The sequence below is a fragment of the Tenrec ecaudatus genome, chromosome 16 (genome assembly GCF_050624435.1).
Source record: "Tenrec ecaudatus isolate mTenEca1 chromosome 16, mTenEca1.hap1, whole genome shotgun sequence".
NCBI lineage: Eukaryota > Metazoa > Chordata > Mammalia > Afrosoricida > Tenrecidae > Tenrec > Tenrec ecaudatus.
The window spans coordinates 87,030,144-87,046,398 of NC_134545.1; the positions used below are offsets into that span (position 1 = coordinate 87,030,144).

Sequence of the window (16,255 nt, forward strand, 5' to 3'; positions counted from 1 at the left end):
TTATGCCCCCACTTACCTGCTCTCAGCTATTTTTTTAATTTCAGGTGAATAAAATCCTTTTATTTTGGCCTCAAAATATAAACTAAGAACCCATGACAACCTCACACTAAGTCCACACAGGAAATAGTGCTCTAGGCTGAGCTCCAGCCCTTCCCAGCAGAGGGTGTCCATGGTCATAAGGGTTTTCCCAAGGGGTCAGAGGCCTGCACTCCCCCAGTAAGCAGGAATGAGGATTCTGGAGGACCCACCTGTAGAATTCAGATCAGCATCTGGCTTGGTATGAGGTTTCAGGCAACAGCAGGTCCAGCACCTCAAACTGTACCTGGTGAGCAGGAGGCAGAACCATCTACTTTCTCCCAGGATGCTGGGCCCTCCGTAAGACCATGCCTACCTGCCACCCCACACCGCCGGTGAGGCTGGGTGTCAGACTGTCCAGTTCCACTCTCAGCAATGAAAAAATTTCCATCACTATCGATTTTTACCTTATTTCTTCTTTTTTTTTTAGTAGTTTCTTCTTTTTCTCATTTCAATAGTATCTCATTGTGTGAATAGACCATAAGCAAATGTATATATTCTCTTATTGAAGGACATTTGGGCTCTTTCCAGCTTGGGGTATTTCTAAAAAAGGCTACTGTAAACATTCCAATGCAAGTCTTTTTTGTGAGCATGTGTTTTTTTCATTTGTTGAGTAAATACTGAAGAGTGAAATTGCCGGAGCAATTAATTAATTATTTAATTAACTTAAAAATAAACAGTTATTCAGAGGGGCTGTACCTCACCTCTTATCTTTTCTTTCCCTGAGGGGCTAGGTTCTTTAAATTGAGGATTTGGCAAAAGAGGAGAACTCACATAATCAGGGTCCCTGCTGCCAGAGCACAGTGGCCTGAATTGGACACTTAAAAAGTCGAAACAGGTGTTTGAAACCCAACTCCAGCTTCCCTGATTGGTGCCAGCCCCCTGAGATGCTGAGTCCTGTCCAGTAGAATTCAGGCCTAATCTAATGGATGCTGTATTAGGGATTTTTGCAGGAGATAGCTGCCTTAGCACTTCCTAGCACTCTTATTACTGTGACCCTAGTACATTTGAAGCAGGCAGATGAACATCTTCATATAAGAGGGCCATCTTTGATGCTTGAGTAGCTACTAGTTCATGTGTCGGATGAAAACACTTCCCCACGCCTGCTTCGGACCCTCACCTTTTCTCCTTGAAGTGGGAGCCAGCACTTCCCTAAGCAAAGTTAATATTGCCAAGGACCTTCAGCCAGATAGGATTTGGTATCCTGTATGTCAAATGATATGGGAAATAGATCATACCACATGCATTTTTCTCTCTCCATTTTCATACCTGTGTTCTACCTAGGCCTTGGGAAACGAATTCTTAGGAGCTGAGGTTTTGTCAAAGCAAGAAATGGAAGTTTATGGTATAGACTGCCAAATTACTTAATGACTTAATGTACCAAAGCAATTGTTTTTCCAACCATATTCATTGGACTTGAGATTGTACGAAGTGTGCTATGTCTTTAAGAGCCTAGTGGCACAGTGTTCAAGCACTTGGCTGCTAACTGAAAGGTCAGTGGTTCAAACCCATCAGCCTCTCTCTGGGAAAAAAGATGTAGCAGTCGACTTCTGTAAAAATTACATCTTTGGAAACCCTATGGGGATGCAGTTCTACTCTGTTCTACAAGGTCGCTATGAGTCGGAAGTAACACAATGGCAACGGTGGGGGGGGTGTTTGTTTGTTTATTTTTTAAATCATTTTATTAGGGCCTCATGCAACTCTGATCACAAACCATACATACATCAGTTGTGTGAAGCACATTTGTACATTCATTGCCCTCATCATTCTCAAAACATTTGCTCTCCACCTAAGCCCCTGGTATCAGCTACTCATTTTTCCCCTCCCTCCCCACATCCCCTTCCCTCATGAGCCCTTAATAATTTATAAATTATTATTTTGTCATACCTTGCCCTGTTCGACATCTCCCTTCACCCACTTTTCTGTTTTCCATCCCCCAGGGAGGGGGTTATATGTAGATCATTGTGATCATCTTCCCCTTTCTCCCCCACCTTACCTTTACCCTCCTGGTATGGCTACTCTCATTATTGGTCCTGAGGGGTTTATCTGTCCTGGATTCCCTGTGTTCCCAGCTCCTATCTATACCAGTGTAAATCCTCTGATCTAGCCAGATTTGTAAGGTAGAATTGGAGTCATGATACTTGGGGGGAGGAAGCTTTTAATAACTAGAGGAAAGTCATATGTTTCATCGTTGCTCTTCTGCACCCTGACTGGCTTGTCTCCTCCTCGCAACCCTTCTGTTAGGGGATGTTCAGTTGCTTACAGATGGGCTTTGGGTATCCACTCCCCATCATTCATAATGATATGATTTTTCTTTGATGTCTGATACCTGATCCCTTTGACACCCCGTGATCACACAGGCTGGTGTGCTGCTTCCATGTGAGCTTTGTTGTGCTTCTCAGCTAGATGGCCACTTGTTTACCTTCAAGCCTTTAAGACCCTAGACACTGTGTCTTTTGATAGCCAGGCACCATCAGCTTTCTTCACCACATTTGCTTATGCACCTGCTTTGTCTTCAGCGATCATGTCGGAAAGGTGAGCATCATGGAATGCCAGTTTAATAGAACAGTTTCCTTGCATTGAGGGACTTGACTGGAGGCCTAATGTCCATCTGCTACCTTAATACTAGACCTTTAAATATATGCACATAGAGCTATTTCCCCATCATTGCATATAGATATATTCACACATGCGCATGCCTGTGTTTAGCCCTCTATAAATGCCCTTTGCCTCCTAGTTCTTCCTCTGTTTAAAGGGTCCAGTTTGTGCACAGTTTCTCCTGCACCTCATGTTTTCCTTCTCTTTTCCTTTTGATTCCATTCTCATGGGGGGTTAGTATTTCCTTGTGGTGTGATTTGCCGCTCTCTAATGGTTAATGAAAATTAGATCCACAAGAGCCAAAGTAAAGTCTTCAGTATATGCCATCATAGTTTAGAGACCATTTTAAGAATAGATTTTATAGCAATGACCAAAGCTCAGTTGTTGGGTGACATCAAGCATACCATTCATGAAGAATGCACCAAGTTATTTTTTTAAAAAAACAAAAGCAGGAAGAAACCGATGTCAAAAGCGGTGCTGAAACTTGCTCTCAAACATAAGTAGCTAAAGCAAATGGAAGAAATGAAGTAAAAAAGCCAAACAGAAGATTTTAAAGGGTAGCTTGAGAAAAACATGCTCCAAGCTGAAAAGCTGAAGGGGTGGGGTGGGGAATCAATATTGAAGTTTGCGTGGGCAAAAAAAATCAAGTGATGCAGGAAGTATCAAAGGGTGAGAGGACTAGGCAGAATCACTGAACTAAAAATAATTGGTCAACATGCAACCATTTCAGGAGATAGCATATGATCAAGAACTAATGATATTCAGAGAAAAAGTCTAAGCTATACTGAAGGCATTTAGTAGGAAAACAGGCTTCAAAAACTGACAGAATTGTTAATTGAAATGTTTCAACAAGTTGATACAGTGTTGGAAGTATTTACTCTTTTACTTTGCCAACCAACTGGAAGTGATCCATACTGATGCTCATTCCAAGAAAAAGGCAATACAATAGCATACAGAAGTAAACAATATTGTTAATATCACATTCAAGTAAAATTTTACCAAAAATAATTCAAAAAATGGTTGCAGCGATACATCAATCGGGAACTACCCAGAAATTCAAGCTAGATTTAGAAGAGGGTGTAGAAGAGCAAGGGATCATTGCTGATGTCAGGTGGATCTTGGCTGCGATATGCAGATAACACAACCTTACTTGCATGAGGCAGGATTTAAAACACTCACTGATGCAGATCAGACTACAACCTTCCATATGGATTAAAGCTCAACATAGAACAAATATCCTTGCAAGTGAACCAGTAAGCAATATCATGATAAATGAAGAAAAGGTTGACCTTGTCAAGGATGTCATTTGAGTTGGATCCGTAATCAACACCCATGGAAACAGCAGTCAAGAAATCAAAGAATGTATTGCACTGGGTAAATATGCTGCAAAATACCCCTTAAAAGTGTTAAATAGCAAAAAATGTCACTTTAGACTCTAGATGTACCTCACTCAAGCCATGGTATTTTCAGTGACCTGTGCATGTAAGAGCTGGCTAATGAATCAGGAAGACTGAAGAACAATTGATGCCTTTGAATTCTGTGTTGGTGAAGATTATTGGATCTACCCACTGGACCGCCCAAAGAACAAATCAATCTCTCTTGGAAGAAGCACAGCCAGAATGCTCTTTAGGAAGTTTTGTCTCACAAAAATGTTATTAGAGGGACTAGCTCCTGAAGAAGGACATCATGTTGGTAAATTAGAGGGGCAGTGAAAAGGAAGATCGTCCACGACATAGGTTGCAACAGTGGCTGCAACAATGGGCTCAAACATAGGAGCGATTGTAAGGATGCTATGGATTGGGGCAGTGTTTCATCATACTGCTGTGCATCGACAACAACAATGGCCAATAATGTTAACAATCTTTTCATGTGTTTTTGACCATATAAATATCCTCTTTAATGAAATGCCTGTTCAGGATATTTGCCCATGTTTTGATTAGGTTTGTTTGGCTTTTTGTTAGTTTTTGTTCATTTTTTAAATTGAATTGTTATGGGGAACACCCCCCTCCCTTGTTTCAAGAGTTTGAAAGTTCTTTATTCTGGATATCAGTCCTTTGCTGGAAATAAGATTTCCTAGTTTGTTTGTTTTTTTCCAGGCTCTAACTTATCTTTTAATTTTTTAAGTACCTTTCAAAGACCAGATACTTTTACTTTTGCTGAAGTCTGAGCTGTGTATTTTTTTCTTTTATGAATTGTGCTTTTTATTTCACATCAAAGTTCTCTTTGCCTAACCCTAGGTCAAAAAGACACTCCCCCCCCCAAACTGTTTATGGTTTACATTTAGATCTGTGATCCATTTTGAGATAATTTTAGGCTAAGTGTGAGATTTAGGTTGAGATTTTTTTTAATGTCCTATTGTTCTAGAATCATTTGGTTAATCAATGCCTTTCTGGATGTTGAATTCTTGTTAGAACTACCTTCTCATCTAGGAATAATGGAGCTGCAGAGGCCTGTTCTCTGATTCTAGAAATGACCCTTGTTCCTCTTCTGGGCTTTTCTGAGTTTGGATAGATTTTGTAATACCATGCAATGGAACAGCTATTATTTGTAAGTTGATTGGGTATAAAATATGCAACTATAAATTGACCATCCATCACAAGGAGACATGTAGGCTACAAAAGCCAATAATGTTAAGGGTGGTATGTGGGGGGATTAACTCTGCATTCTGGACTGGAAATCAATTTTACCAAAATAATAAATCTATTGTATTAAGGGAGCAGTTAGGGAAAAACAAGAGACAGACAGATGGACAAATAATATTAGGAGAACAGATGTTGACTTGGCCCATGTTCTGTCATGTTTTATGAAGTGGTTTCCCTACACTTCAGGACTGTTTTTTCAAATTCATTGTCATAAAGATTCTCTGGGCACTTTTCAGAGTTCTGCTCCCAAACAAACTTTATTTGTTCATTCCCTAGCTCACAGATAGGTCTTGAGAGGCAGTGGTGGCAAGAGATTAGACTTGCCCTGGCCTTATGTGTTATATTTGGATGCCTTGGTTTTTCCTCTTAGTACTAAGTGGGGAATGTCCCATCTCATAAAGTTCTAGGGCATGTTAGCATGAGGGTGGCAGAAGCAGAGTATATGACTCCTCAGTCTTGGGGTCTCTAAGAATTTATGATATGCTGTTGTAGTAACTGTTGCCAGCTGTTGGAGAAAGTGAATTAGTAGGATTCTGCACACTTAAGGAACAAGGACAGGTTAGCTCACCTGCCATTGATACTGTTTGGGGAATCGCTGAGTCTTCTCCATAGCATTGGTGTTGACCCTTCAGGGTTTTCCATCATCTGTAGACTTTGCTAATATTGATTCAGAATTTCGTTCTTTTATATTTCTTTCTACTTCCCTTCAGGACATCTAGAGAAGACCAGACATGGTGGTGATTGATAAAATAAACTTGGAATTGTCTTCTAGCTGCAGTTGAATGACAAAATTTGTGTGTGTGTGAGTTTTTTGCTAGACAGTGAGAGGAATTTGGATTGAGAAAGCTGCTCCAAATGTAATGGCTACATAAAGCTGGGGTGAATTGTTCTGTTTTAAAATATAACAATAGAAGTTTTTAATTTCTCTTGGGCTTTCAAAATGCCTCTGAAATTTGGGTTTGTTCTTGTACAATGCATGCCGAAACCGGCACGGAAGAATACAGGGGTAGGCAGCTCTGGGTTGCCAGTATGTTGCAACCTAATTGCTTTCTTTCAATATGTGCCAATTTCCTTTAGAGGAAAGGAACTGGTGTTTAGGTTTGATACACATCAAGACAGATGGATCAGTCTGTCTTTGGGCCTCTGATACATTTGAGACCAGTCCCTGTGGGCCTCATTTAGCCTTGCTGGCCTTGTTAAAGGATCTTCAACCACCTCCTTGGATTTGGAGTAAACGTGGGCAAACCTAACTCTTAATTTGGGTGAGAGTATTAAAGATAGATAACTCTGTCTAGTCACTGCTTATGAGGAAGAAGGGTACAGAAGAATTTTGAATGGTTGAGTTTTACAATTTTATTTGCTATCCAAGTCATGCTGTTAATATATCTAGTAATAAATCTGTGTTAATAGACATATAAAATGAAAGACATGATGTAATGTTTAAGAACACAGAGTTCTAAATCAGAACAGACTTGGGTTCAAATTCTACCTTTTTCACTTATGGTATGACTGTGGACAAACTGATTAACCTCTCAGAGGAGAGCTTTGGTTTCCTTTATCTGTAAAATGGGGAGAGTATTGGCTACTTGTCAGGGTTATTGGGAGGATAAAATAAACTATGTATGATAGTGCTTTTAATTACGTAGCTATTGCTGATGTCTGAGGCAAATTAAGGTTATTGTCCTGGGCAGTATAATTGAATTCTTCTTGAAAGATTAGTAAAAGGAGGCTTTAAAAAATACATGGAAAGGGGGTGAGGGGAGGAGCTGATACCAAGGGCTCAATAGAAAGTAAATGTCTAGAAAAGAATGATGGCAACATATATACAAATATGCTTGATATTTGTACATATTGATGTATGGATTATTATAAGAGTTGTAAGAGCCCCAATAAAATGATTTTTAATTTTTTAAAAAGTACATGGCAAAAATTCTATTATCTTTTCTTTCTATTTCCCATGAACTTTTTGAAGCTCTCTTGTATGGAGCCACTCCTAGCAACAAGTCAACCTGGCTGTTTAATAGGAATGTCCAAGTTAAAAAGATAATTTCTCTGCCAGTCAGGATGCATGCATCATTTTGGAGAAAGTCATCTAATAAACTATTTCCCCCTGTGTTTGCTGCCTTTAAGTACTTGTGTCAAATGTGAACGCAGGCAGGCCAGGCGGCACACTCCACATGGAAGACCTGGTCAAAGAAGGAGAGATTCACTGAAAGCAGTCTGTTGGCTCCAGAGGTTATCAGGGATTTCAACTCTGAAAATATCCTGAACCCATCTTCTTGGGTTAAGAAAGATGAACAGACCTGCTACAGGGGCAGCGAGGTGGCCAATATCCTAACAAGGTGTTTGAGCCAAATAGCATATATAAATGCTCAAAATTTCTTTCTTTCTTGGTCAGCTAGAACATTTTTGTGCCATGCCAGATATCCAGAGGAGTTCTTATTTCATCTCTAACTTGGCTTGGGGCCTTATGAACACCTTCTGCAAGTGATTTGACAAGGATGGTTCAGAGGAAAATATAAAACTGTGATTTCTGTTCCTTACAGTTGCCCGACTTTTGATAAATTTCCCAGAGTTTTCATTAATTTTTTAGAAAATTACTTCATATTTTGAATTTTTTCTTTAATATTTAAGATCAGAAACTGCTCAAATGTTTAATCAGAGATGGAATTAAGGTTTAGTTTTCTTCATTCATTAAAAACAAAAAAAGTGGGTTGTGTTTGGAGGGATAGATTATCCTTAAGAGTGAACACTTAGAGATCATTTTCCTTTCTTAGTGTAAGTGTTTGGTGCCATTACCTTCTATTGCTGGCCCTAGGTGAACCTATGGACTCGCTTTCTACATGTATCCTGTAGTAATTAAGCCTTCATGATACCTTTATATTTTAAAGGGTCAAATGTCAAAGAGAATCTTTCCTTCCTTCCCCACTTCCTCTCCCTTCTCAAGTCTAGGGGTGCCTTTAGAGGCTAAGCATTTGTTTCAGGAAAAGGAAGCAGATCTGGGAGACTGGTGATAACTAGGAAAAAGCCACTGTTGGGCCCTTAGGCAATGTGTGGGGCTTGCTTTCTCTTCCAGTTGCCTGTGCAACAGACTGTCTGCATTCCGGTACATAGACACCCATAAGTTCTAGGGACCTAAAGAAATCTAAGTGAGCTACTCCCAGCACCCCCTCCCTCCTCCTCCTCCTCCTCAGGATACAATCTGTATATGAGGCTGCTGTAGGCCCAAAGATGTTAGATGTTTGCCGAAAGGCACACTGTCAGTGTCAGAACCAGCACTGGAGCTACTGCATTTAAAGTCCTAGGTGCAAAATTAGTGGTAAACTGTTTGACCCTCAAACTCAGGCTAGGCAACACATTTCTCTGGGAGTTGCCCTTTGGCAGTTAAATAATTCATTGCAATCAATCCTAAATTTACCCTACCTGGCCATTCATAGGTCTGGAAAACGTTGAGACTAATAAACAGAGGCTTAGCAGGTGTGTCAGATTTTCCACAGACTTCTGGCTTTGCCAAGGTTTATTTTTGCACATCCTATGAACCACACTATTCTTCATGTCCCCAAGTGACCAAAAAAACACAGTTCCTGCCTACTGAATGCACGGTACCTCCAAAATTCTCTGTAGCTCATTCTCCATCTTACTTTGACTTTTCCAAGGAACAGTCTTGTGCATAGCACAGTCAGGAAGGTGAACTAGGAGGCCTCATGCACGCTCCTCAAGTGGAATGTTCAGGCATAGACGGGACAGCCAAATGATTCTGTCTGTGTCTCCAACTGTCAAGTGGGAGTAAATGAACTAGCCTTGTTTTTTTCATGCTTTCATTCATGAGTCTTTGTCTGTGACCCTTCTGTGAATGATGACATTCCGTCTCCAGGAACGTGGGCCAATATTAACAGAAGAAAGAGCTCGGATTGGGCGCAGGGCTGGTGTGCTGGTGGTGCTGGATGATGAACCTCTAGAAAGCAGGAAGGGAAAAGTAGGCTCTGAGGGCAAAAGGGTCAAGGCTGGCATTTCTGAAGTCAAATGGTGTTGAAATAATATACGATAGGCCTTTTTCCTTGTCAGCGTAATCTGATTGAGAATGCCCAACCGTCCCTGATCAGAGTCACTCAGGAGTGAAGAGCTTCACTACCGGAGAAAGCAGCTTATGCGTGCATTTTGGTTCAGGAATGTGCCAGCCCAGTGCTGGCCAAATGAGAAAAGGCTGCCGTGCACAGGGGACCACAGCTTTCTGGAAGGATAGTGGTTATCTCCCTGTAGGGCGGGAAGAGGGTGTTCCATCTGTCATGGCAGTGCTTGACGCCACACGGGGCAGCCTTAGACAGAAATTGTCAGCAAGCGGGGAAGTCCCACCAGGAGAAAAAAAAACAGTGTGCCAGGTTCCATCCTTCTCTTGTACAGGTCACCTGATCATCTGAAAAATCAGGAGACTCGGGGAGCTTCTGTAGGTTCTCTGACTACGACATCTCTGTTTTACTGTTGTAGGGCGTGGATACTCATGGGTGGTGGACAAGAGTATGTGCAGAACACTGCTAAAACATCTCCTAAAGACTTCATTTTTCTTGGGCTTGAAGTGACCCAGGGACATCTCCAGAAATCATTTAACTATTCTTTTCATTGTTAACCATCACTGACTGATCAGGAGGTAGACCTGAATATGATTTTAGAAGCAGGTGGCCTTGTCCTAGAAGGATCCCAAGTGCTCTTTCCCCAAGAGGGAGTGGAATTTCCCTTCCTTGTATACCCATTCTTTTCTCTGTCTCTCACTATATATCTATCTTTTCTTTCCTTTTTCTTCCTGTCTTAGAACATGAACCAGTCACCTTCAGAGCACCCCTCCACCTGATCTGCACTCTCTGTTTACTGGACTGTTTGTGCCTTGAGGTTGATAGCCTTCCAGGGTGGGAATTTTGGCTGCTTGATTGGAGTGTCAGATATCTCCTTGGTTGTGAAATTACTCAGCCTGCTTACTATGGGCAGCATCAGGGCACCTCTCCCCTGGAGAGTTCCAACGGCTCTTTTTGCTCTGCTGAAGGCGATCCAGACAATGGATCTCAGTTTTCTGGAGGCCAAGCTGGGAGGTGTAATACACCACACCTCTTTCTGCACTGGCTTTAGTGGAACCAGTAGTGTCTTGAATGGCTAGAAGCACAGCTTTTAGAGTCAGATGGACTTGAATTTGTCTTCCACCATTTGCGAGTTGTATGATCTTAATCATGAGGAGAGAAGGTATGTATAGTGATTAGCACACAGAATTGTGCAAAATAATAAATGGGGCCCCATCCAGAATTAGCCCGACCCCCACAATTGAAGGGAGTACCACAAAATGAAAATAGATCGTCTGGTGTGGGAAAGGAACTGACCTACCACACCACACCCAGAAGGAAGCTGAAGCAAAGGAAAGAGGAAGAACAGAGCAGAGCACACCTGGGCCCACCAAGCACAGAGGACGATAGCCCGGCTCGACGGGCCCGTTGTTCAGAGAGAACCATACAGCTGGCCCCACAGTGAGATGCAACATCCTGCATCAACCCATGGCCCTACACGGGATAAGCACTTGAGACACAGTGGGGGTTGTGGGACTGAGCTGACCCCACCACACTGAGGCAAACACTGGGGGCGTGCAATGGAGCAGCAGGGGAAGCAGAGCAAGGAGATCCCGAGGGAGTATAAAGGATGGACTTTGGGGCCAGGACGTGGTATCTCACCAGACTCATCCGGAAAACACTCCTAAAGGCAAACAAACAGACCTCGAACTACTAGCAGAATTTTTTTTTTTTGCTGTACTTTTGTTTTTTCTTTAAAATTTTGTATGTCAGTGGCATTTTTGTCTGTCAGCGTGTCGGTGTTGCTGCTGTCGATGCCATGTTCTTATGTGCCACTTGGGTGCTGTCAAAACCATCTGCATTTGTATGCACATATTACTATATATGCGGGTCCACCTAGATAAGATAGGCTGGAAAAAACAATGTGAGAAGAAAATAATGGGACCAACGGTCCCAGAGGGACACCAGAGTGTGGGAATTAGGGGAAGGGAGGAGGTGTTGGCCAACACAGGGACAAGGGAAAAGTGAGTGGTTCAAAACCAGTGCCAAGGAGGGGATGGGGGGACTGGTAGGGAGTGACCAAGGGCAAGGTAACTGAGAGGAGTTACTGAAACCAGAATGAAGGCTGAACATGGTAGTGGGACAGGAGGAAAGCGTAAGGAAATAGAGGAAAGGAGTGGAAAGTAAAGGGCATACATAGAAGCCTAAATAGAAACATGTACATATATAAATATATTTATGATTTGGGGGAAATAGACCTATGTGCATATATTTATAGATTCAATAGTAGGGTAGCAAGTGGACATTGGGCCTCCTCACGCAGACTCCCTCAATACAATAGCACCTTGCTCAGCTAAACGGTCATTCCATGATACCCACCTTCCCGACATGATCACTGAAGACAGACGTGTGCATAAGCAAACGTGGTGAAGAAAGCTGATGGTGCCCGGCTATCAAAAAGATAAAGCATCTGAGGTCTTAAAGGCTTGAAGGCAAACAAGCGGCCATCTAGCTCGGAAGCAGCTAAGCCCACAGAGAAGAAGCACACAGCCTAAGTGAATACAAGGTGTTGAACGGACCAGGTAGCAGACACCAAAGAACAAAAACCATCATTGTGTGATCACCTTCCTCACATAAACGCTGAAGACGAATGTGTGCATAAGTAAGTGTGGTGAAGAAGGCTGATGATGCCTGGCTATTGAGAGAGATACAGCGTCTAGGGACTTAAAGTCTTGAAAGTAAACAAGCGGCCATCTAGCCCAGAAGCAACAAAGCCCACATGGAAGCAGCACACCAACATGTGTGATCATGAAGGGCTGAGGGGATCAGGTTTCAAACAACAAAGGTGGGGGGGATCACATCACCATGAATGAGGGGAGTGCGTGATGGGGACCCAGCTGCACATCCCTTGCAGAGGGGTAGTGGGGAGGAGATAAGTCACTCAGGGTTCAGTGTAGCAACAATGAAACTCAAAACCTCCCTCTAGTTCTTGAACGCTTCCTCCCCCCCAATTATCATGATTCCAATTCTACCTTGCGGACCTGGTTAGACCAGAGGATGCACAGCGGTGAAGTAGGGATCTGGAAACACAGGGAATCTAGGACGGATGAACCCCTCAGGACCAGTGGTGAGAGTGGCGACACTGGGAGGAAAGTGGGTGTAGAAAGGGGGAACCGATCTCAGGGATCTACATGTAACCTCCTCTCTGGGGGATGGGCAACAAGAAGGTGGGTGAGGGGAGATGCTGGGCAGTGTAAGATAAGATAAAATAATAATTTATAAATTATTAAGGGTTCATGAGGGAGGGGTGAGCAGGGAGGGAGGGGGAGGGAAAAAAGGAAAATTAGCTGATTCCAGGAACCCAAGTGGAAGGCGAATTTTGAGAATGATGAGGACAACCAATGTATACGGGTGCTTTGCTCAATTGATGTATGTATGGATTGTGATAAGAGTTGTATGAACCCCAATAAAAATATTTATTAATTAAAAACCAATAACATTGAAATTAAATAATTAATATAAGGAATAAAAATAATAATAAATGGTTGCTTCTATCATCATCATCTCATGTAATAGATAATGGTTATTTCAATCATTCATTTTCTAAAGGAAATCTGTTCCTTCCTCTGACACTCACATACTTTGGAGAAACCTAAAGTCCCCAGAAATGAAGAGGTATTGCAAATGGCATAATCTATTTCAACTACCAGTTATCTTGGCATTTATCCTTAACTTTTAAACTCTAAAATTTAAATAATCAAAGTGAATTGTTTTTCTTAAATCTTAGGAACGAGACTGAACTGGGACTCCAGAGCTAAAAAACTAGCTCCTTATTTTGCACATATTTCATGCATTGTGCCAAGTGTTTACATTCGTTAAAGGGGACTTTGTAAAGGGCTTCCCACAGCCCATAGCACATAGGAACGGCTTCCATTATCTCCTAATTATATTTTTCCATGGATTTTCTGAAACTCCCTTGTGCATTTGCATACACAATAAATGTAGTTGCTGTTAATTTTTATTTTTCAATTTAATTTATTGTACTTATCTAATGTCCATTTTACAGGTGATAAAAACTTAGGAAAATGTAGTAACTCAGGTCACACAGCTACTAAGTTACAGAACTGGGATTTTTAACCTTACTTGAAAGTCCATGTTTTTACCTGGTACTCATAACTTATAGTTCTGGTGTCAATGCAGCCTGGTTATGTGGCATTATACAAATGACTTAACCTCCCTACATCTTAGTTATCTCATTTGTAAATTATTTTTAGGGATTGCATTAACTATAATATTCCAGGACATAGAGACTTTTCTAGACGGTTGGTTAATAATTAGGACTTCTTTTTCTAGAGGACTGCCTTAAAAATGGAGCCCTTGTGGTGCAGCGGATAAAGTGTTGGGTTACTGACCAGAAAAGTCAGCGGTTCAAACCCACCAGCCTCTCTACTAGAGAAAATAAGGCAGTATTTTTCCATAAAGAGTTATAGCCTCAGAGATCCTATGGAGCAGCTCTACTCTGACCTTTAGGGTTGTTCTGAGAAGGAACTGACTTGTGGCAGTGGGTTGTCTAGGAAAATGTCGCCTCAAAGTGTGATCCGTGAATCCCTGTGGTGCTCACCTAACACCAACCACACACAGCTGTATCTGTCCCCTGAGGAGTGGCTGGTGGGTTTGAACTGCTGCCCTTGTGGTGAGCAGCCCTACACCTAATCTACAGAGCCACCAGGCCTAGTTCACAGAGACAGAGACCTCATATCAGAAATGGCCTTGTTAGTGATGCCCTTCTAGGAGCACTCCAACCCCAACCCATGATTGTTTGGTTCGAGTGCCTCTGATGTTCCTGAAAACCAGCAGCTGAGCCTAGAAAGCAAGCTCCGCTTTTGCCTAGACCAAACTCTTGGGAAAGTTAGCTTTATGTACCATGATTCCATCCCTTCCAGTTTCCATAGATCATCAACTCACTGCCATCGAGTCATTTCTAATTCATAGGAGCCCTGTAAGTCTCTCTGAGAATAGACAGCCTCAACTTTCTCCTGCAAAGCGGTTTGAACCACTTACATTTTTGGTAGCAGTCATTGTTGGTTTAAAAAAGGGAGAGGTGATGTTGACCCTGGTTGCAATTACACCCTTTCACCATGAAGGAAGAGAGGAAGCAAGTATAGTTGTGGGGACTCAGTGAAAACTCAGAAAATCAATTCCTCGTCCTACCCCAAAACAATGATTTTTGTTTGCCACCTAGATTTTATATCATAAAATATTTTAAACATGATCATTTTATAAAATGACACATAATTTTGTTGTTCTTAAAGCAAGCAGCAAGACTGTATAACTTTACATTAAGTATTGTATACATTCTGTTTTCATTAAACCTTTCTCTTCCATATATCTCAACCTCCATCTTCCCCGTTATCCCCCATATACATACAAAGGTTTTTTCCTGCAAATTGTACATCTCTAGGTGGGAGTCGCTGGGGGATGAGAAGCAGGTTTTATACAGCTGATGTGATCACAATATAGACAAGCTTGGAAAATGCTACCCAATCTGCCAATTAATTAAAGCATTAATCTGATGAGCAGCCGGCCCAGGGAATGTTTACCCTGAGAGGGAGGTGGTAAGAATTGAGTAGGCAGCTCCCTGAATTTGCATGAAAATGAACATGCTTTGGAAACCCTGCTTCCTTTTGTTTATAAAGGGGGAGTAGCTTGATCAGAGCATAATCCTTTCTGGACTACTTTGGGAGCCTCTGAGGGAGCTGTGTCAGCAGTTCAAAAGCACCAGCTATTCCTCAGCATAAAGTCAAGGCCTTCTACTCCTATAAAGAGTTAACAGTCTCAGAATCCCACAGGAGCAGTTCTACTCTGTCTCTAAGGTTGCTATGAGTCAGAATCGACTCAGTGGCAGTAGAACCATACTTAAGGATATGGGGGAGCCCTGGTGGCCCAATGGCTAAAGCACTTGGCTACTAACCAAAGGATTGAGAGTTTGACCCCACTAGCTGCTCTGCAGAAGAAAACTGTGCAGTCATAAACTCGGATAGCCTTGGAAACCCTGTAGGAGAGGCAAGTTCGCTCTGTTCCTTAGAGTCGCTGTTAATGGGAATGGACTCCATGGCAGTGGGTTTGGGTTGGCTAGGAGTTGGGTCTCTGACAAAGAATACACAGCAGAATCTAGAAACACATTCATCTCTGTTCTAGGATTCATAGACCTGGAGTGAAGTTCAGCTGTGTGTGTTGGCAATTAGGTAAAAGAGATGTAGAGGTTTTACAAGTTTTAGAATCATAAAGTCTGGGAAGCTCTTGCCTCTTCTTAACCAGTCATGTATCTTATCTGACTTCATTTTCTTCATCTGTAAAATAGGGATGAATAAGATAAGATATAATAATTATTTATAAACTATCAAGGGACCAGGGGTGGGATCGGGGAGGGAGGGGGATGGGGGAAAAAAAAGGGAAACCGAGCTGATTCCAGGAACCCAATTGGAAGGTGAATTATGAGAGTGACGAGTGCAACGAATGTATAAGGGTGCTTTGCTCAATTGATGTATGTACAGATTGTGATAAGAGCCTTATGAGCCCCAATAAAAAGATTAAAAAAAACAATAAGGTATCAACAATGATACCTTAAGAGTAAAAATTAAAAAATAGGGATGAAATACCTCTTTTCCTCAGGGCAAGTAACTCTGTGCTTGCTCTAGGCAGGAAGTGGAACGGGAAAATGATTAGGACCTTCCAAGATTACAAACTCCCTTTTGTGGATAAAGGACTGTACAGTTTTTAACAAGGGACCATAAACCTCAAGATTTTCCCCACCCCTCCTCTTACATAAGTATGTTCTTCCTCTAAGAGTAGTAACCTTCCATGACAGCAAGACATGACGATCTCTGTGGCCAC

General features: G+C 41.9%; 1 protein-coding gene across 5 annotated transcripts in view; it reads left to right on the top strand.

Moving 5' to 3' along the window:
* Positions 1-16,255, top strand: part of GBF1 (golgi brefeldin A resistant guanine nucleotide exchange factor 1) — a 125,877-nt gene that overhangs the window by 77,001 nt on the left and 32,621 nt on the right. The gene's annotated exons all lie outside the window — the stretch shown is intronic.